Raw genomic sequence first — 23,628 nt, forward strand, 5'->3', positions numbered from 1 at the left:
AGGGGATATTTTTTTTCATTTATTCAGACTAAGGCCGTACTGGCCTGTGCGGTATACAAGAAACTTCTACACTCGGCTCGATCCATTGCTACACGTCGCCAACCACGCAGTCTACGGAGGGTCCGCAAGTGATCTTCCACCTGATCGATCCACCTTGCCCGCTGCGCACCTCGCCTTCTTGTGCCCGTCGGATCATTGTCGAGAACCATTTTCACCGGGTTACTGTCCGACATTCTGACTACGTGGCCTGCCCACTGCAGTCGTCCGATTTTTGCGGTGTAAACAATGAATGTTTCTCCCAACAGCTGATGCAATTCGTGGCTCATTCGCCTCATCCACGTACCGTCCTCCATGTGCACCCCCTCTATAGATGGTACGCAGCATTTTCTTTTCTAAAATTCCAAGTGCTCGTTGCTTCTCCACAAGTATCGTCCAGGTCCCGTGTCCATAGAGGACTACCAGTTTAATGGGCGTTTTGTAGATTGTTAGTTTGGTACGGCGGCCAACTTTATTCGATCGGAGCGTCTTGCGGAGTCCAAAGTGTGTACGATTTCCAGGAGCGGGCCATTTGGCATAAAGTCATTTGGCATAACGCCATTTGGCATAAGGTCATTTGGCATAAAGGCCATTTGGCATAACGGACATTTGGCATAATTGTAACCAACATCAAAAGTGAGGGTCTTTTGGCATAACGGACACTTGGCATAATTTTTTTTACGTTTGCTAAATAATGACTAAGTGGCGCGGGAAACACCCCGGGGTAGTAAATATAACACCCTTCGATAACAATATTAAAAAGACATTATCCTGTCGTGGAACGAATACATTTGGAATGCAATGCAAAAGTAGGTGCATGCCTGGATTAGAGCAGTGGTTTATGTAATCCCCTCTTTAAAAGTAGGCGTGTGGCCGTATTAGGACAATGAAGGGTGTGATCCCTTCTTTAAAAGTAGGCGTGTGGCCGTATGAGGGCAATGAAGGTGTGATCCCTTCTTTAAAAATAGGTGCTTGCCCAGTTTATGGCAATGGAGGGTATGATCTCTTATTTAAAAGTAGGCGCTTGCCTGGATTAAGGTCATGGTGGATAGGATCCTTTCTTTAAAAGTGGGCGATTGCATGGATTACCCGGATAAAAATGTACTATTGGTTCAACAGTGTAAACAATTGAATTACCATACAATGTACGGTAAACAATAGGATACATTGTTTCTTGATAGTTGCACAAATTGTATCAACACTAAGGATACAATACATCAACATATTTCTCTAATGTAACAATACTTGCAATTGTTTTTGAAACGTTTTCGTACATAAGGTTCATACAATGATAACTTTTGAAACGTTTCTTTACATTGTATACATTTTTTAACAATATTTGCCTCATAGCGCCAAATATAGATTTTCCCTTTAAATTGCATTGTTGAACAGTAAAGCTGTCACAAATGAAAAATCAAAATCGTATTGTATTACTAGACAAATACATTACAATCCATTGTATTTTGAACAGTTTTGTTCGGATATTTCAACAATATATTAACCATACACTCTATTGTGTGACCAACAAAAAGTATGGAAAAATCTCAGATTTTGTATGGTTACGATACTTAACAAACCGTACATTCTATTGCGAAAACTTCATTTACATTTGAGTAAATGGTTCATAACAATGCATTCTAATGTATTTCTATGGTTTCATTTCCAATATGTTCTATTGCCAATTTAATGTTATTAATAGTAGTGTTACAATAAATTGTATTGTTATTCCACTGTATTTTTATTCGGGTATGGCAATGGATGATGTGATCCCTTCGTTAAAAGTAGGCGCTTGTCCAGATTATTATAATGGTGGATGTGATTCCTTCTTTAAAGTAGGTGCTTGCCCGGATTATGGCAATGGAGAATACGATCTCTTATTTAAAAGTAGGTGCTTGCCCGGATTAGGGTTATGGTGGATGCGATCCCTTCTTCAAAGGCAGGCGCTTGCACGGATTATGACAATGGTGGATGTGATTTCTTCTTAAAAAGAAGGCGATTTCCCGGATAGAGGCAATGGTGGAAGTGATCCCTTAAGTAGGCGCATGCTTGGATTAAGGCCATGGTGGATACGATCCCTTCTTTAAAAGTAGGCGCTTGCATGGATTATGGCAATGGTGGATGTGACCCCTTCTTCAAAAATAGGCGCTAGCACGGATTATGGCAATGGAGGATTTGATTTGTTCTTTAAAAGTAGGCGCTTGTTCGGATTGAAGCAATGGTGGATTTAATCCCTTCTTTGAAAGTAGGTGTGTGGCCTGAATTGTGGCAATGCAATGGTGGGTAGGGACCCTCCTTAGCTGTGAGGTAAGACGCGCGGCTACAAAGCAAGACCATGCTGAGAATTTCTGGGTTCGATTCCCGGTACCGGTCTAGGCAATTTTCGGATTGGAAATTGTCTCGACTTCCCTGGGCATAAAAGAATCGTCGTGCTAGCCTCATGATATACGAATGCAAAAATGGTAACTTGGCTTAGAAACCTCGCAGTTAATAACTGTGGAAGTGCTTAATGAACTTCAAGCTGCGAGGCGGCTCTGTCCCAGTGTGGGAAAGTAATGACAATAAGAAAAGAAGAATGGTGGATGTGATCCCTTGATTAAAAGTAGGCCCTGCCCGGATTATGGCAATGGTAGATGTGACTCCTTCTTTATAAGTAGGCGCTTGTCGGGAATAAATTAATGGTAGATGTGATCTCTCTCCCGAAAAGCACAATTCAGATTGATTTGGTTGCAATAACTCATATGTGACTTGATTGGTTTTAGTAACTCGTCTACGACAGGTGTGTTGCTTGAGTTTATAAAGTTAGGCGCTTTCCCGGATTAAGGCAGTGGTGGATTTGATCCAGTCTTAAGGCGCATGCCCAGATTGAAGCAATGGTGGATGTCATCCCTACTTTAAAAAGTAGGCAGGTGGCCGGCATGAGTAAGTTCGAAATTATGCCAAATGTCCGTTATGCCAAATGACCATTATGCCAAATGGCCTTTATGCCAAATGACCTTATGCCAAATGACTTTATGCCAAATGACCCAGACCTGATTTCCAGCCACTATGTGTCTCCGAATTTCTCTGCTAATATCATTTTGGCAGTCACCAGTGAGCTCAAGTACACAAATTCTTCTACCACCTCGATTTCGTCACCACCGATGCACACTCCACCGATGGGTGGCTCACGTTGTCTTCTCTTGCTATCATCCTATCATGTACTTTGTCTTCGACGTGTTAATGACTAGTCCGATCCGCTTAGCTTCCCTCTTCAGTCTGATGTAGGCTTCCTCCATCTTCTCAAAGTTACGTGCCATAATATCTATGTCGTCGGCGAAACCAAATAGCTGGACGGACTTATTGAAAATTGTACCACTCGTGTTAATCCCTGCTCTTCGTATTACCCCTTCCAAAGCACGAAAGACAAAAAGACACAAAAGACCATCACCTTGCCGTAACCCTCTGCGGGTTTCGAAGGGACTCGAGAATGCCCCTGAAACTCGAACTACGCACATCACCCGATCCATCGTCGCCTTGATCAACCGTATCAGTTTATCCGGAAAACCGTGTTCGTGCATTAGCTGCCATAGCTGGTCCCGATCCATTGTATCATATGCGGCTTTGAAGTCGATGAATAGATGATGTGTGGGCACGTTGTATTCGCGGCATTTCTGCAGTACTTGGCGAATGGCGAACACCTGGTCCGTGGTGGAGCGTTCGCCCATAAACCCGCCTGGTACTGCCCCACGAACTCCCTTGCAGTTGGTGCTAGTCGACGGCATAAAACTTGGGAGAGTACCTTGTAGGCGGCGTTCAGCAATGTGATTGCGCGGTAATTGCTACAATCCAGCTTATCGCCCTTTTTGTAGATGGGCCACACGACACCTTCCATCCACTCCTGCGGCAAAACTTCCTCCTCCCAAATCTTGGTAATGACCCAGTGCAGCGCTCTAGCCAGTGCCTCACCACCGTGTTTAAATAGCTCTCCTGGTAGTTGGTCAACCCCAGGGGCTTTGTTGTTCTTCAGCCGGCCAATCTCCTCCTGGATTTGCTGGAAGTTCGGAGCCGGGAAGATTATGTCCTGCGCGCGTTCTCCCAGGTCCATCACCATACCGCCATCTTCGTCTGCCACATCGCCATTCAGGTGTTCTTCGTAGTGCTGCCGCCACCTTTGGATCACCTCACGCTCGTTCGTAAGAAGGTTTCCGTTTATGTCCTTACACATATCGGGCTGTGGCACGTGGCCCTTACGTGAACGGTTTAACTTCTCATAGAACTTTCGTGTGTTATTAGCGCGGTACAGTTGCTCCGTTTCTTCACGGTCTCGATCTTCCTGCTGGCGCTTTTTCCTCCGGAAAATCGAGTTTTGTCTGTTCCGCGCCTGTTTATATCGTGCCTCGTTCGCCCTCGTGCGGTGTTGCAGCAATCTCGCCCATGCTGCATTCTTCTCTTCTACTAACTGCTCACATTCGCCGTCATACCAGTCGTTTCTTCTGATCCGGGGCACCGTGCCAAGTGCAGCGGTTGCGGTGCTACCAATGGCGGATCGAATATCTCTCCAGCCATCTTCAAGAGACGCTGCGCCTAGCTGCTCTTCCGTTGGGGGTGCCACTTCCAGCTGCTGCGCGTATTCTTGGGCTAGTCTACCGTCTCGTAGCCGCCTGATATTAAGCCGCGGCGTCCGACTTCGACGCGTGTTGTACACCGTCGAGAGTTTTGAGCGCAGGCATACGGCAACGAGGTAGTGGTCGGATTCAATATTCACAAGGCGGTAAGTGCGGACGTTCGTGATGTTGGAGAAGAATTGACCGTCGATTTGGTTTCCGTTACTTGGTTAGGTGATTTCCATATGGCCTTGTGGATATTTTGCGGGAAAGAAGGTGCTTCGGACTACAATTCCGCGGGAGGCTGCGAAGTTTATGCATCGTTGGCCGTTGTCATTCGATACGGTGTGCAGACTATCCGGTCCGATGACCGGTCTATACATTTCCTACCTTCCTACCTGTGCGTCCATGTCACCGATGACGATTTTGACGTCCCTCAGTGGGCATCCATCGTATGTTTGCTCCAGCTGTGCGTAGAACGCTTCTTTCTCGTCGTCGGGTCTCCCTTCGTGTGGGCAGTGCACGTTGATGATGCTATAGTTGAAGAAACGGCCTTTATTGCCACCCAATCACGCGTTGGCGCATCTTACCCAGCACTATGAAGCCGGTTCCCAGCTCGTTGGTGGTGCCACAGCTTTGGTAGAAGGTAGCCGCTCGATGCCCGCTTTTCCACACTTTCTGTCCTGTCCAGCAAATCTCCTGCAGCGCCACGACGTCGAAGTTGCGGGGATGTAATTCATCGTAGATCATCCTGTCGCAACCTGCGAAACCTAGCGACTTGCAATTCCATGTTCCAAGCTTCCAATCGTGATCCTGTATTCGTCGCCTAGGTCTTTGCCGATTATATCGAGACGCATTATCTCTTATATTGTTCGTAATGATTGGTTTTCTAGGCGGCTTATTGGGCCTGCGCAAACCTCCTGTCTCGTCGGAGGGCCGTCGTGTCAGGGCTGTTTAGCGTCCCACCTAACACCAGGACTTGGGCTTGTGCGCTTTGAGCGGCACACGGTCGCTTTGGTGGGGCCTACTTGCGGATACATGCAGCTTTTTATAGAGGTTTAACAGGGCCCACTGTCAAACCCCACCACATCCTAGGCAAGCCCCACAACTCGCAGATGGCCTGGGGAGGGATCGTCAAGCCCTTGGACATAGTCCCTGCTGCCCTGTCGTGAAGGCTATATGATCACTCCAAAACCAAACTTTTGATCAAAAGCTCAGACACCCATAGTGTTGTATACCAATCGACTCAATTCGATGAATTGAGGTGATGTTTGTTTGTGTGTATGTATGTATGTGTGTGTGTGTGTGTATGTGTACAAAATTTTGTAGACATACTTTTCACAATTTAGCATTGGCCGAATTACTCGCAACAAGTCCCATTTGACTAAGAATCCTGTCCCATTGTTTGCTATTGAAAATTGGCCAGAATGGACTATGGGATCAGAAGTTATGGCCAAAATACTATTTTCTATGGGCAAACACGCTAAAAAACACTCAGTCATATTTTCATTATTTTTTTACACGAGAAAGGCAGCAACACCGTTAGGTGGATTAATCAGGGTTTTTGATTTTTGATTAAATAAATACACTGAATTATACTTTAGTGCACCTCCTCGTATCGAGTACTGGGTGCAATTTTATGTTGTCAGTAATAGGGTTCTAAATGCAAGTAACAATAATTATTATTATGCTAATTAGAATTCTAATTTTGAAAACGATCGCCAACATGTCGGGCCACGTTGAAAGGCCACTTTCAATAAACACCAGGCGTTTCTATGCGAAATGGGCAGTGGCTTCCTGGGATGTATCGATGGGCAGATTGACCCTGAACTACCCTGAACTACGTCCGTCCATACCCGATGATATTGTTACTCTTCAGAAGAAGTTTTTTGGATTTCTTTGTGTGTCTAATCACCATCACTCCTATGTGCTTTAAAATGGGCGGCAATTACAATAAAACGCTCGAGATCACCTCACCTTTGTTTCCTGCTAGCGTTACCTGGGCTCACTAATGTTCGAATTGGCGACTAATCTGTGCTTGACTAAACGTCCAGGTCGAAAAAAGCTGCCGATGCAGCAAGGAATCCAGCTGATGATCTTTTGGGGTAGTTGAATAGCGGCGACAATCCTCCAAATAGGACTAGTGTTCGAGATAGACCCACGCTAACGTCAGTCTGAGTCTGGTCGAAAGCGACGATAGGGACCTGGCAGTCCCTGGTTTCGGCACCAAAAATGTAGCCAAACCTGGCGAAAGTTCGACGAGCACGGCCCACATCGACGGCCAACAGCAACAGAAGCAATCACACCAACAGCGCAGACCAACAACGACGGGATGAAGTTTAGCTCAACGTGGACGGTTTCGGTATTAGTTTTTTGATTCGCGATTCAATAAATACACTGAATTATACTTTAGAACACCTCCCCGTATGGAGGTTTATTCGAACGATGAAGAGGACTGACTGACGAGCCAAAAACTATCTCCGCTCTATCCTACCTAGGGTAACAAGAGGTTATGTTAGGCCTGGAAGCAACATTGGCTCATCACGCAAATAAATCAATAATTCTACAATAATACATCCTTTTGTAGAGATATTTATTAATTCTTCTTTGAAAAAGTGTATCAAACCGACTTTAAATATATTACACAAGATTCATGCACTTCTCCAACTGTTAAACGCAATAAACCTGCGTGTAAAATCGCTTTGACTCGGTTTGTTAGCAACCACTTATGTCGAATTCGTTTTTAAAAAGTTCCAACCTACACGGAAAAAATAAACTACCCAAAAGTGAGTTCAATTCACCTAGGGATCCTACATTCAGAGATATGCGAAAGCGGCCATCTTATGCCAATCGAGCATTGAGAACTGTCAAAATCTGAGCCAAATGAACATCGTTATTATTGCAGATCGAAAGGTATTGCGATTTTGGTGAAATAGATTTTATGAAAAGTTTTATAGAATAAACAATTTGTTTTGCTTTCGTAAGTAAAAGTAGTCTAGTTGATGCCTTATATCGTGTTGATTCGTATTGCTCTTTAATTTTAGCGAAAATGCACTGCTAGAGGATAGACAAAATAATCAAAAAGTGTCTTCGAATGTAAAGTCATGTGCAAGCCTAAACATTTTTCACTGCGGCAAGTGCTGGCAGCGTTTGTTTACGAAAGTAACAGCGTTGCTAAATCGTCTGGAAAAGTATTCGCACATCTCTTAATATAGGATCCCTAAATTCACCCAACCTCGAACATCCGTACGGGAAGCCAAAATTGATTAAATAGGGTCGAAGTAGTTTGCCTTTACTCCCATGTTAAAAAAGTGCCCAACGGAAGATTTATTTACCCAACTGGAGGTTTAATTTACTCAATTTTGAGTTCAGGAAATGAACTCAAAGTTGGCTTCCCGTAATGAACTGGCGTCGTTGGAATGTTTTTGACAACAAAGAAAGTGAGGATGAAAGAGAAGAGATAAAATAACTCAAAAGTAAGTTTAAAAAAAACTCAACGTTGGGTACTTTTTTTCTTCCGTGTAGGTTGGAACCAGTTCCAACCTAACTGCTGCCAAAACGTTTTTTTATTCACTCAGCTCCAAAGCTGTCGGGTTCGCACTCACTGTGTTGTTCCACCGTTTCGCACTAGGTTCACCAACAAAACTGCACTTCAACTCTCAAAACCATATGGATGGAATAAACAAGCCGAAGGGAAATACAAACCAGAGTAAAAATGAAACTGTGTTTGCATTTAATAAGAATGCGCATCGAAATCCGGAAATTTTTAATTCCCTATGATATTTGTCTACATTTGCATTATATTTAAAATCCCTTGGGACTTTTTTCAGTAATCCCAGGAGAATTTGCTTTAAACGGAAATATTGTGGGCCTTCGATAATTCATTTGCAATTTGTTCAAAAATTCCCCTATTAATTATCTATTTAAGTAGTTCTTTAAAAACATCATACGGAAATTCTTCAAAGCATTTTTATAATTCTTCCAGGTATTCCTCCTTGAAGTATTCCAGGAATGCATTAGAGCAATATTTCAGGCATATTTTCCAGAAATTCATATGGAAATTCCTCCAAGAGTTCCTACGCAATTTCTTCCAAGAATTTCTCTGGAAGTTCCTCCAGAAATTCCTTTGAATGTTCCTCCATAAATTCTTCCGGAAGTCCCTCAAGAGATTTCTCTGAAAATCCCTACAGACATTCCACCCGAAGTCTATCCAGGAATTCCTCCGGTAGTCCCTTCATGAATTCCTTCGGAAGTGGAATTTCTCCCAAAGTTCGTCCTAGAATTTATCAGAAGGCTCTGGCAGAAATTCCTTCGGAAGTACTAGGGACTTTCGGAAGTCTCTCAAGAAAACTCTTCCGGAAGTCCCTTCAAGAATTCCTCCGAAAGTTCCTTCAGAAATTCTTCCGAAAATTTCTCCAGAATTTCTTCCAGAATTCCTCTAAAAGTTCCTTCAGATAGTTCTTTCAGAAATTCCTCAAGCAATACCTCTGGAAGTCCCTCCAGAAATTCTCCAGGAATTCTTTCGGAGGTTCCTCCAGAAGTTCGTCCGGAAGTTCCTCCAAGAATTCCTCCGGAAGTCCTTTTAACAATTCCTTCGAAAGTTCCTTCAGAAATTCCTCCGGAAGTTCCTCCTGAAATTACTCCGAAATTCCTTCAGGAATTCTTTCGGATGTTCCTCCAAGAATTTCTCCGGATGTTCTTTCGGAAGTTCTTCCAGGAATTGCTCCGGAAGTTCCTCCAGGAATTTCTCCTAAGGTATTTCTAAGGGACTTCCGAAGGAATTTCTGGAGGAACCACCGAGGAATTCTTTGAGGAACACCCGGAGGAATTCCTGGAGGACCTTCCGAAGGAATTACTGGAGGAAGTTCTAGAGGAATTTCTAGAGGAACTTCCGGAAGAATTTCTGGAAGAATCACCGGATGAATTCCTGGAGGACCGAGTTCGACGGGAAGTTCATCAAGAAATTCTTCTAGACATTCCTCCAGATTTTTGTTCGGACATTATCCAGGAATTCTTCTGGAAGTTCCTTCAAATTTCCGTTCGGAAATTCCCCCAGGGCTTCATCTGGAAGTTCCTCCAGGATTTCGTCCGGAAGTTCCTTCAGGATTTCAATCGGAAATTTCTCAGGAATTTCTTCAGGATTTTGTTCGGAAGATCCTCCAGGATATGGTCCAGAAGTTCCCTCCGGATTTATTCTGGAAGTTCTTCCATGACTTCGTCCCGAAATTCCTTCAGTTTTTCCTCCGAAAGTTCCTTCAGGAAATTCTCCAACAGTTCATCCAGGAATTTCTCCGATATATCCTCAATGATTTTGTCAGGAAGTTCCACTAGGAATTCGTCCGGAACTTCCTCCATGATTTCATTTGGAGGTTCCTCCAGGATTTCATCAGGAAGTTCCTCCACGATTTGGTCAGGAATGTCGTGACCTAGACGAGGTTTCTAGACTCGTCCGTTCGTCGCAACAATACTCAGCAAACTGATTCGCACTTCGTTTTTGACACGATCATTCCGAAATGTTTTCGTGGTAGATTAAACCAATATGTCTTAAAACCAAGGTTGCTCGCTACACATTAAAAATAAACACACAACAAAAGAGTATACTATAATATTCTCATTATACTGATTTTACTGATTGCTAATATCACAATGTAGTAGAGTGGACCACTTTTATCGATATTTTATAGACCTGATCTCATCTACTACATTCTTCTCCTCCTCTATACTCCGATGTGTAATAGACGTAAAATGACTTTATAGCTATATATTGTTAGTCCTTGAATCCATTTCTTTTTTTTTTGTTAAATAAATAACAATTTTAAAATCCAATCCAATAAAAATCCAATCCAAATCCAATCCAAATCTAACCCAAATTCAATCCAAACCAATACAAACCAATCCAAATTTAATCCAAACCAATACAACCAATCCAAACCAATCCAAACCAATCCAAATCCAATCCAAACCAATCCAATCCAAACCAAACCAATCCAAACCAATCCAAACCAATCCAAACCAATCCAAACCAATCCAAACCAATCCAAACCAATCCAAACCAATCCAAACCAATCCAAACCAATCCAAACCAACCGAATCCAACCAAACCAATCCAAACCAATCCAAACCAATCCAAACCAATCCAAACCAATCCAAATCTAATCCAAACCAAGCCAAATCCAAACCAATCCAAACCAATCCAAACCAATCCAATCCAAACCAATCCAAACCAATCCAAACCAATCCAATCCAAACCCATCCAAACCAATCCAATCCAATCCAAACCAATCCAAACCAATCCAAACCAATCCAAACCAATCCAAACCAATCCAAACCAATCCAAACCAATCCAAATCTAATCCAAACCAAGCCAAATCAAACCACCCAAACCAATCCAAACCAATCCAATCCAAACCAATCCAAACCAATCCAAACCAATCCAATCCAAACCCCATCCAAACCAATCCAATCCAATCCAAACCAATCCAAACCAATCCAAACCAATCCAAACCAATCCAAACCAACACAAACCAATCCAAACCAATCCAAACCAATCCAAACCAATCCAAACCAACCAAACCAATCCAAACCAATCCAAACCAATCCAAACCAATCAACCAAACCAATCCAAACCAATCCAATCCAAACCAATCCAAACCAATCCAAACCAATCCCAAACCAATCCAAACCAATCCAAACCAACCAAACCAATCCAAATCCAATCCAAACCAACCAAACCAATCCAAACCAATCCAAACCAACCAAACCAATCCAAACCAATCCAAACCAATCCAAACCAATCCAAACCAATCCAAACCAACCAAACCAATCCAAACCAATCCAAACCAACCCAAACCAATCCAAACCAACCAAACCAATCCAAACCAATCCCAAACCAATCCAAACCAATCCAAACCAATCCAAACCAACCAAACCAATCCAAACCAATCCAAACCAATCCAAACCAATCCAAACCAACCAAACCAATCCAAACCAATCCAAACCAATCCAAACCAATCCAAACCAATCCAAACCAATCCAAACCAATCCAAACCAATCCAAACCAATCCAAACCAACCAAACCAATCCCAAACCAATCCAAACCAATCCAAACCAATCCAAACCAATCCAAACCAATCCAAACCAACCAAACCAATCCAAACCAATCCAAACCAATCCAAACCAATCCAAACCAATCCAAACCAATCCAAACCAATCCAAACCAACCAAACCAATCCAAACCAATCCAAACCAATCCAAACCAATCCAAACCAATCCAAACCAATCCAAACCAATCCAAACCAACCAAACCAATCCAAACCAATCCAAACCAACCAAACCAATCCAAACCAATCCAAACCAATCCAAACCAATCCAAACCAACCAAACCAATCCAAACCAATCCAAACCAATCCAAACCAATCCAAACCAACCAAACCAATCCAAACCAATCCAAACCAATCCAAACCAATCCAAACCAATCCAAACCAACCAAACCAATCCAAACCAACCAAACCAACCAATCCAAACCAATCCAAACCAATCCAAATCCAATCCAAACCAATCCAAACCAATCCAAACCAATCCAAACCAATCCAAACCAATCCAAACCAATCCAAACCAATCCAAACCAACCAAACCAATCCAAACCAATCCAAACCAATCCAAACCAATCCAAACCAACCAAACCACCCAACCAATCCAAACCAATCCAAACCAATCCAAACCAATCCAAACCAATCCAAACCAAACCAATCCAATCCAAACCAATCCAAACCAATCCAAACCAATCCAAACCAATCCAAACCAATCCAAACCAATCCAAACCAACCCAAACCAATCCAAACCAACAAACCAATCCAATCCAAACCAATCCAAACCAACCAAACCAAATCCAATCCAAACCAATCCAAACCAATCCAATCCAAACCAATCCAAACCAATCCAAACCAACCAACCAATCCAAACCAATCCAAACCAATCCAAACCAATCCAATCCAATCCAAACCAATCCAAACCAATCCAAACCAATCCCAAACCAATCCAAACCAATCCAATCCAAACCAATCCAAACCAATCAAACCAAACCAATCCAAACCCATCCAAACCAATCCAAACCAATCCAATCCAAACCAATCCAAACCAATCAAATCCAACCAATCCAAACCAAACCAATCCAAACCAAACCAATCCAAACCAATCCAAACCAATCCAACCAAACCAATCCAAACCAACCAAACCAATCCAATCCAATCCAAACCAATCCAAACCAATCCAAACCAATCCAAACCAATCCAAACCAACCAAACCAATCCAAACCAATCCAAACCAATCCAAACCAATCCAAACCAAACCAAACCAAACCAACCAAACCAACCAAACCAATCCAAACCAATCCAAACCAACCAAACCAATCCAAACCAACCAAACCAATCCAAACCAATCCAAACCAACCCAAACCAATCCAAACCAACCAAACCAATCCAAACCAATCCAAACCAACCAAACCAATCCAAACCAATCCAAACCAATCCAAACCAATCCAAACCAATCCAAACCAATCCAAACCAATCCAAACCAATCCAAACCAACCAAACCAATCCAAACCAATCCAAACCAACACAAACCAATCACAACCACCCAAACCAATCCAATCCCAATCCAATCCAAACCAACCAAACCAACCAATCCAATCCAAACCAATCCAAACCAATGCAAACCAATCCAAACCAATCCAAACCAACACAAACCAACATAAACCAATCCAAACCAATCAGAACCAACCAAACCAATCCAAACCAATCCAAATCAAATCCACCCAAACCAATCCAAACCAACCAAACCAATCCAAACCAATCCAAACCAATCCAAACCAATCCAAACCAATCCAAACCAATCCAAACCAATCCAAACCAATCCAAACCAACCAAACCAATCCAAACCAATCCAAACCAATCCAAACCAACCAAACCAATCCAAACCAATCCAAACCAATCCAAACCAATCCAAACCAATCCAAACCAATCCAAACCAATCCAAACCAATCCAAACCAATCCAAACCAATCCAAACCAACACAACCAATACAAACCACCCAAACCAATCCAATCCCAATCCAATCCAAACCAATCCAAACCAATCCAATCCAATCCAAACCAATCCAAACCAATGCAAACCAATCCAAACCAATCCAAACCAACACAACCAATATAAACCAATCCAAACCAATCAGAACCAATCCAAACCAACACAAACCAATCCAAACCAATACAAACCAACACAAACCAACATAAACCAATACAAACCAATCCAAACCAATCCAAACCAATCCAAACCAATCCAAACCAATCCAAACCAATCCAAACCAATCCAAACCAATCCAAACCAATCCAAACCAATCCAAACCAATCCAAACCAATCCAAATCAAATCCACTTCAAACCAATCCAAACCAATCCAATACAAACCAATCCAAACCAATACAAACCAATACAAGTCCAATCCAAACCAATCCAAATTCAATCCAAATCAATCCAAACCAATACAAACCAATAAAAACCAATACAAACCAATACAAACCAATCCAAACCAATCCAAATCAAACCACCCAAACCAATCCAATACAAACCAATCCAAACCCAATACAACCAATACAAGTCCAATACAAACCAATCCAAACCAATCCAAACCAATCCAACCAATCCAAACCAATCCAAACCAATCCAAACCAATCCGAACCAAATCCACCCAAACCAATCCAAACCAATCCAATCCAACCAATCCAAACCAATCCAATCCAAACCAACCAATCCAATCCAAACCAATCCAAACCAATCCAATCCAAACCAATCCAAACCAATCCAAACCAATCCAAACCAATCCAAACCAACACAAACCAATCCAAACCAATCCAAACCAATCCAAACCAATCCAAACCAATCCAAACCAATCCAAACCAATCCAAACCAATCCAAACCAATCCAAACCAATCCAAACCAATCCAAACCAATCCAAACCAATCCAAACCAATCCAAACCAATCCAAACCAATCCAAACCAATCCAAACCAACCAATCCAAACCAACCAATCCAAACCAATCCAAACCAATCCAAACCAATCCAAACCAACACAACCAACATAAACCAATCCAAACCAATCAGAATCCAATCCAAACCAATCCAAACCAATCCAAATCAAATCCACCCAAACCAATCCAAACCAATCCAACACAACCAATCCAAACCAACACAAACCAACACAACCAATATAAACCAATACAAACCAATCCAAACCAATCCAAACCAATCCAAACCAATCCAAACCAATCCAAACCAATCCAAACCAATCCAAACCAATCCAAACCAATCCAAACCAATCCAAATCAAACCACTTCAAACCAATCCAAACCAATCCAACACAAACCAATCCAAACCAACACAAACCAACACAAGTCCAATCCAACCAATCCAAATTCAATCCAAATTCAATCCAAACCAACACAAACCAATAAAATCCAATACAACCAATACAAACCAATCCAAACCAATCCAAATCAAATCCAAATCCAACCAACCAATCCAATACAACCAATCCAAACCAACACAAACCAACACAAGTCCAATACAAACCAATCCAAACCAATCCAAACCAATCCAACCAATCCAAACCAATCCAAACCAATCCAAACCAATCCAAACCAATCCAAACCAATCCGAATCAAACCAACCCAAACCAATCCAAACCAATCCAATCCAATCCAAACCAATCCAAACCAATCCAAACCAATCCAATCCAAACCAATCCAATCCAATCCAAACCAATCCAAACCAATCCAATCCAAACCAATCCAAACCAACCAAACCAATCCAAACCAATCCAAACCAATCCAACCAATCCAAACCAACCAAACCAATCCAAACCAATCCAAACCAATCCAAACCAATCCAAACCAATCCAAACCAATCCAACCAATCCAAACCAATCCAAACCAATCCAAATCCAATCCAAACCAATCCAAACCAATCCAAACCAATCCAAACCAATCCAACCAAACCAACCAATCCAAACCAATCCAATCCAAACCAATCCAACCAAACCAATCCAAACCAATCCAAACCAATCCAAACCAATCCAAACCAATCCAAACCAATCCAAACCAATCCAAATCCAATCCAAACCAACCAAACCAATCCAAATCCAAACCAATCCAAACCAATCCAAACCAATCCAAACCAATCCAAACCAACCAAATCCAATCCAAACCAATCCAAACCAATCCAACCAAACCAACACAACCAACCAATCCAAATCCCAACCCAAACCAATCCAAACCAATCCAACCAAACCAACCAAACCAATCCAAACCAATCCAATCCAAACCAATCCAATCCAAACCAATCCAAACCAATCCAAATCCAATCCAAACCAATCCAAATCCAATCCAATCCAAACCAATCCAAATCCAATCCAAACCAATCCAAACCAATCCAAACCAATCCAAACCAATCCAAACCAAACCAATCCAAACCAATCCAAACCAATCCAAACCAACCAAACCAATCCAAACCAATCCAAACCAATCCAAACCAATCCAAACCAACCAAACCAATCCAAACCAATCCAAACCAACCAAACCAATCCAAACCAACCAAACCAATCCAAACCAATCCAAACCAACCAAAACCAATCCAAACCAACCAAACCAATCCAAACCAATCCAAACCAATCCAAACCAATCCAAACCAATCCAAACCAACCAAACCAATCCAAACCAATCCAACCAACCAAACCAATCCAAACCAATCCAAACCAATCCAAACCAACCAACCAATCCAAACCAATCCAAACCAATCCAAACCAATCCAAACCAACCAAACCAATCCAAACCAATCCAAACCAATCCAAATCAAAACCAATCGAACCAACCAAATTCAATCCAACCAATCCAAACCAAATTCAATCGAACCAATCCAAACCAATCCAAATCCAATGCAAACCAATCCAAATCTAATCCAAATCCAAATCCAAATCCAATCCAAATCTAATCCAAATCTAATCCAAATCCAATCCAAATCCAATCCAAATCCTATCCAAATCCTATCCAAATACAATCCAAATCCAACCTAAATCCAATCTAAATCCAATACTTATCCAATACGAATCCAATCCAAATCCCATTGAAATCCAAAAACAGTACAAATCCAATTCAAGTTTATCACAAATCCAACCCAAATTGAAGTCCAATCCAAATCCAATCCAAATTTAACCTTCACCTAATTCATACCCAATTCAAAACCAATCTAATTTCAAAACAAATCAAATTCATCAAAATTCCATCAAATTTAACATAAACCTTATCACCATCGAATCCAAATCCGAAGCCATTTCAATCCAACACTATCCAAATTTTATCCAATAGAGATCCAAATCCAATCAAAATTTAATCCAAATCCAATCCAAATTCAATCCGAATCCATTCCAATCTCCAAATGCCAATTCTTATTGCGATTCCCATATTCATTCTTCAAATTTAAAAATAAATCAATCTACTGTTACCTTCGAGTTTGCTTCCAGTTTCCCAAACGGTTATACGGTCTCTAAAACACATCTTCAAATCTAGAAAACCTTTTGCAAATGGAAGTTCAGTAAACAAAATATTTGAAACGTAATTCCAAAACCGTTATTTTCATCGAATCTTAAAACATCGTTTCAAAGTTTTGTTTTTGCTTCAATCAAACATGTTTCATTTCCGATTCAATTCAAACTTAACCAATTTTATATAATTCTTTTTGCAATTCCTGATCATAATACCTGATTTATAGTTGGCATTTGAGTGATAAAACGGCCTACTTTTGCATACCAATGAAATGGGTGCTTTAATGAACATTATGCAACTCAAATGGGTTGCATAAAATCAATTATAGCACTCATTTGGGTGCTATAATGAAAAACCAGCATTAGAACAGTAGTTACATGACCTCAATTAGCTCAATTAACTTGAGTGAGTGTTCAAATAGTGCATTTTCTGTGTCACATAATAAATGAAATAATTTGTTGAGCAGACATCAAATTTTCCAAAGGCAGGTTTATTCATCGCTTTATGGTCTGTCGAGCATACGATAACATGGAATATGTTTGTTTCCTGCAGCAGCATGATATTTTGGCAAGATTGATCATGTGAAGTCAATAAAATTGTACCATTTTGGTACAGATTTATCATATTAAAGCCCATTTTCCGTCATTGCAAAAAATAGCGTTTGCAACTCGTTGCAAAACTCGATTTTTTAACACTCGTAGTACGTAGTACTCGTACAACTCGTGCTGAAGAAATCATCTTTTTGCAATTAGTTGCACAAACTACTATTTTCAACTTGTTTTCGCTTTGTTTTTTTTTTGCTTTTCCGTCGAGTGGTCTAGCAAAGACGCATTTTTATAAACTTTCCATATTTTTTTTCACTTTTTTTGGTTTTTTTTAGCACGATCTCTTTTAGCACTTTTATTTGTAACCCGGCCTACTCCTCTGCCATTCCGTCAGGGGACGCTAGCTTTCATCAATTGCATTCTTTTTTTTGCACTATTTCTTGTCATTTACTGATTGCTAATATCACAATGTAGTAGAGTGGACCACTTTTTTCGATATTTTATAGACCTGATCTTATCTACTACAAGGAAGTCTCTCCAAGATTTCGTCCGGAATTTCCTCCAGGATTTCGCCCAGAAATTCCTCCAGAATTTTGTTCGAAGGTTCCTTCAGGATTGCGTTCCGAAGTTTCTTCAGTATTTTGTTCGGAAGTTTCTTTAGGATTTCTTCCGGAAGTTCATCCAGGTTTTCCTTTGGAAATTCTTCCAGTATTTTGCCCAGAACTTTATCCAGGAATTCTTCTAGGATTTCGTCAGGAAGTTCCTCTAGAGTTTTGTCTGAAATTCATCAAGGATTGCGTCCAGAAATTCTTTCAGGATATTGTCTGGAAGTTCCTCCAGGATGTCGTCGAAAAGAAGTTATTCCAGGAATTCCTCCGGAGGTGTCTCCAGGAGTTTCTCCAGGATGTCGTCGGGAAGTTCCTCCAGGATTTGGTGTGGAAATCTCTTCAAGATGTTGTCCTGAATTTCCTCCAGGGTTTCGTCCGGAAGTTCCTCCAGGATTTCGCCCAGAAATTCCTCCAGAATTTTGTTCGAAAGTTCCTTCCGGATCGCATCCAGAAGTTTTTCAGGATATTGTCTGAAAGTATCGCCAGGAATTCATCCGTAGATTCCTGCAGGAATTCCTCCGAAAGTTCATGAAGAAAATTTCTTTTGAGCTCATATGTTTTAGAAGAGCTATTCCGAAATTTTCCCGTAAATTTTTCCAGAAATTTAATTTTTTTACGGAAATTCCTCCAAAATGTACACCATTTCTTCCTCAAAGAATCTCCTAAAAATACCCCTGGAGTCCCACTAGAAGCTTCTCCATGGATTCCTTCCTAAATTACTTGGAGAACTCTCCAGAAAATTCCACTGAACTACTTTCGAATCTCACATAGAATTTCTAACGATACTCCGACCCATCCCATTTTTTTTTCTAGGTGTACTTATGGACATAGATTTACGAATTCCTCCTGGAATTAAACCGGAAATTCCTCCAGGTGTTTCCGAAAACATTCCTCTAGGAAACCTCAGAAAGATAATTTTGAAATTCTTCAGTCATTTCTTCAGAAAACCCTCTGTAAATTGTATATTTGAAATTCTCCCTGCAATCCCCACAGAAACATTTAAAGAAATTCTTTCGGAAGGTTCCTATATTTTGTTCAGGTCCTTCCACCCAAATTTCGCCCTTAAAATTTCTTCCAAAAATCCTCCTGCCTTCTCTTCCTAGAGTTTCCGCGGAATTTACTTCAAGAATACTTTTATAAATTCCTCTATAGGTTCTTCAATAACTTGCTTCGGAAATTTGTTTTAAATTTCTCCACGAACTCCTTAAGGTATACTCCAAAAAATCCTCCATGAACTGCTCCGGTATATTCCTCACACGAAATTCACGATGGATTTTTCGAAAAAGTTTTTAAAAGATTTCATGAAACAAGTCCGTCTTTTATAAATTTGAGGATAAATTCATCTCCGGTCATCTTCAAGTCAGGATAAAGACATAAATTTATATGTAAGTGCATTTTTGTAACGTTCACAACAAATTCTAAAGAAGTCCCCATGAAAATACATTCCAATTCCAGAAATGCCCATCGTGCGATTATTTACATCCACAATGCACTCCAACAGATCCTTCCAATCTACATACGTATCGATTCCGTCAAGGATACCAAAGCAATGTGTCCATTGAGTTTGTGGTGTCTCAGATCAATTTCAAGTTTCGGTTCGACCAGCAATTCAATTAAACGCTGATCCAAACGCATTGCTTGCACCGGTGCAGTGCTTGTTAGTTCAACTATTTCCGGCTTTCGGCAGTTACAGAAGAGCAGAAGCTGCACCACCTCACCCTCTATCTGACTGCCAAAATCATCATCAGGTGCGATTAGTGTTGATGGGCACTTCGATTTGCATAATATGTGCTCCCTTTTGCGAAGACTGAACGAATTCGAATATGTTCTATCTATCCATGAGAAACTGGGAGGTGGATTGACACGAAACAAAGTTTATCTTTCGAATTTCAACTGATGTTAGAGAGGTGTGCTCGTACAAAAGGTGGACATTGCATTGGTTAATGGATCATCATTGATTTTTTTTGCTTGTTGGTGAGTAGGAATTCAGCTGGAAGTAACGTTTGTGATCCCTAAAGTAGGTAAACCCAAGAATTATTTTCAACAAAGAAAATTAAAACAAGTGCAAAAACGTGCCAACCACAACCGAGATGACTTGATATACCTCAGCAAAATGCAAAACAGTTGTGCCAGGGCAGATAAATGGATTTAACTCTGATTTGTGTTGATACAGCTCCGGTTTTTGCCGGCGGCTGCAAAAGATACATTTAGTGAAAAAGAACTCATTCCCCGACAGTACAAGTAGGTACTGGAAATCGGATTAGAGTAGAGTGCAAATAACCGCAAAATCGCGAAGCCTGACTTGTTCCTAGAGCGAGCCCTATTCTAGCAGAGACGTCCAACGAGCACTCGCTCCGCTATACAGTCCGTTGTGGTTGGCAAAAGCCCAGCACCTAAAGCCTCCAAAAGTCCCAACATGTTTTGTCAGAAACGGTTCACCTTGTACGGAAAAACGGTTTATCGCAAGTCGTCGTTTCGGGGATCGTTTGCAACGTTTGTGCGTTTCTGTAGGCACTATGCCGACAGTCGTCACCGAAGCCTGGATTAGATTGAAAGCAATTAGTGGCTTGTGTAGTGCGAAGCCGTTGCACTTTTTTTCGAGGCACAGGCAGTTGCCTCGGCTGTGCTGGATGGCTTCTCGAATATATGTTGAACATATGTCGTGCTCGAGGTTTGATCCTCTCTTAGTTAGATAGAAAGTGAGAGACCGAAACTATTCCATCAACTTTTTTTCCGCTCATATGTGTACCAAGGGCCGTATCTATTGAATCTATTGTCCCTACAGCCGATACACACGTACTACTAAAAAACTTGAAAATGATTCTATTTAACAAGATTCGCTCTTTCGCTAAATTAGATTTGCAAAGAAACGATTTTAGCTGATTGATATTCAATGTCAATGTTTTATACAGCACACAACTATCTTTACTGCAATTTTTAAAATCTTCATTTCTGTGAGTTTGACTACACAATTCAACTATCTGTCATTTAAGGAATTGATTGAAAGTCTGACGAATTCCAAAAACAATCCTAGATTGTTTCCACTTTGCAATAGTGAGCTCAAGCTCCGCACTCCGTCCTTCCACCGAGACAAACGTTTTCTCAGAAATTTAATTTATCAAGATTTTCTGCTTCGTTTTCAAACGATTAAAAGATAACCAACTGCCCCAAGCTTGGGGAACGAGATTTCATCTTCCGGTTCGTATCTGTCTGTTCGTAGCTCCGTTGATCCTGTCGTTGGACTGGGTCGGTACCGCCGGGGGCGCGTGGTGGCGTTACTCATTTCGCACGGGGACGCGTAACCAACTTTGCTAATCTTATCATCCGCTCGGGATCTTCTCGGAAGGAGAAACCGGGCGCGTGCAGTTGCATTCCCTTTCAATTCAGTCGGCGACCGTTAGCAAGTTACTGTAACAAGTTTTCTCACTTATTGCTTAAGATAGAAGTTTATCCATCATCATGTCTTTGCTCTGCTCAAAACAATGAAGATTGATTTCCACTCTTGTGAAAATTAGATTAAAAGAGTAAATTCTTCAGATTAATCTACGTTGTGATGTTGTTGATATCAAGCGTGCGTAAAAAATGCTCAAAAATCGTATCTTAATTCGATGCATTTATTGTTACTTTTTGAACTAATTTTCATAGTGGAAAAAATTAAGTCACAATATCAAACAAAAGATTAATACGAACTGTTGACTTTCAGCCGTTATTGGAAATGCTTATAGGGGAACGGTTCGCCACTTCATCTCATAGCTCCTATTTCCATCTCATCAAAAACAAAGCAATGGAAAGGAATTTGGTTTGTTTATTATTTTTGTGATTTTTTTCAGCAGTGAGCACGCATGTTGACAAAAAGAAGCGACGAATTTGGTGCTGTATTTCTTTGTTTAGCGATGGGGTGGATATATGTACAGTGGGATGGAGATCGGAACAGTTCCCCTACCACAGACAAACAGACATAACACTCCTTAAATTTCCATCGTGCACTGATTTACTGGTCAATTCAAATAATCATTAGTTTGCCAATCGATCACTCGAGCGCGCTCATCGGGTTTGCTCGAGTATGACGTTTGCTTACTACCGCCACCTGGTTCGTGATTTGCCCAACTAACTGATATCAACAGATGACGTTAGTGTTTGTCCGTGCCTATACATAAATACAAATTTTATGCTGTCTGAATGCTGATAAAGGTTCCGCTGCTTGTGGCTATCTGTGGTCTGGTGGGTATTTAAAACTGATCAACTGCCTCACGAGATTGTGGTTACAACTTATTCACCTTCATTCACTAGACAGGCATGAAAGAGAGGTGTAATACTTCGAAATTTTAAATTATTTCACAGAAGTAACAGATTACATATATTTTTCTGTTTTTATTTCTTTTTCAACTTTCTCCGGGGAAGTAGGGGGATGTGAGAGAGTGCCTATAGTTATAAATATACACTATAGGTTCCATAGACGAGATGAGGCGAAAGCGAGTGTAGCCAAACGAACTGTCAGTTAGTGTAGCCAAACGAGCATGACGTCACGATTGCAGTCCAAGCAACGGAGCTTGTGATGTCAAATTCCTATAGTGTCTATACTTATAACCCTATTATATACAGGGGTTAGACAAAAAGGTTGAGATAGGTAAAATTATGACGAAATTCAAATCAGCATAACTTTGCGTAGAATTATCTGATTTTGATGAAATCAGGACCATCAGAAGCGGACACTCTTCTAGTATACTGCCCTCCTGCAAGATCTCAGATTGGCCATTGGCCACCGGAGATGTTCCGGGTTTTCCGAGGGTATGTTCAAGATACATTTTTTCCACCGCTTGTCATTTTATGTGACGTTTACTTTCATCATGTTTTATGCTTTTTCCAAAAACTAGAACTAATATGCCGGCCAATGGTGGCTGTAGATCGAGAATCCATCAAAACTACGCAGAGATATGGCCATTTCCGTAAAAACGGTTCCGGGAACATGATGAAATGATAACAGATCGGAATAATGCAAATATGAGTATGTACCTTCATGGCTTTGCGAGACGATGATTACAGAAACATTTCCAGAGTGATAGTGTCCACTGCCACCCTTATAGCAGGTTCCAAGGGCCTTCCAGGAGGCGTCGGTTTTGGCACCATCTGGAACCATGCATATATGGGTGTCAAAATTCATATTTTCCCAAGACGATGAATATAGGATCTTTATTAAAGATACATTTTGAGAATTGGGAGAGATACATTTTGAGACTCTCTGGCCAATTTGTAAAAGGTTCCGGGTGTT

The sequence above is a fragment of the Armigeres subalbatus genome, chromosome 1 (assembly GCF_024139115.2).
Source record: "Armigeres subalbatus isolate Guangzhou_Male chromosome 1, GZ_Asu_2, whole genome shotgun sequence".
In the NCBI taxonomy this organism is placed as follows: Eukaryota; Metazoa; Arthropoda; class Insecta; order Diptera; family Culicidae; genus Armigeres; species Armigeres subalbatus.